We start from the raw sequence: 234 nt of genomic DNA, 5'->3' as shown, positions 1-234 counted from the left end.
CATAGGTGTCTTGGTGGACTCTCTCACTAGTCTCCTTCTTGCATGCTCACTCAATTTTGTGATTGAATGGCCTGATCTAGGCAGATTTACACATGCACCATATTCCTTTCATTGAACTCTGGAGGATGTTCAGTGCCTTACAAGATTTTTATATCCATCCCTTCCTGACTTAAACTTTTCAGTAACCTTTTCTCTGAGTACCTATAGTGTTCTTTTGTCTTTATGGTGTAGTGG

The sequence above is a fragment of the Cheilinus undulatus genome, linkage group 21, assembly GCF_018320785.1.
Source record: "Cheilinus undulatus linkage group 21, ASM1832078v1, whole genome shotgun sequence".
Lineage (NCBI taxonomy): Eukaryota > Metazoa > Chordata > Actinopteri > Labriformes > Labridae > Cheilinus > Cheilinus undulatus.
Note: the sequence above shows the minus strand (reverse complement) of the source record.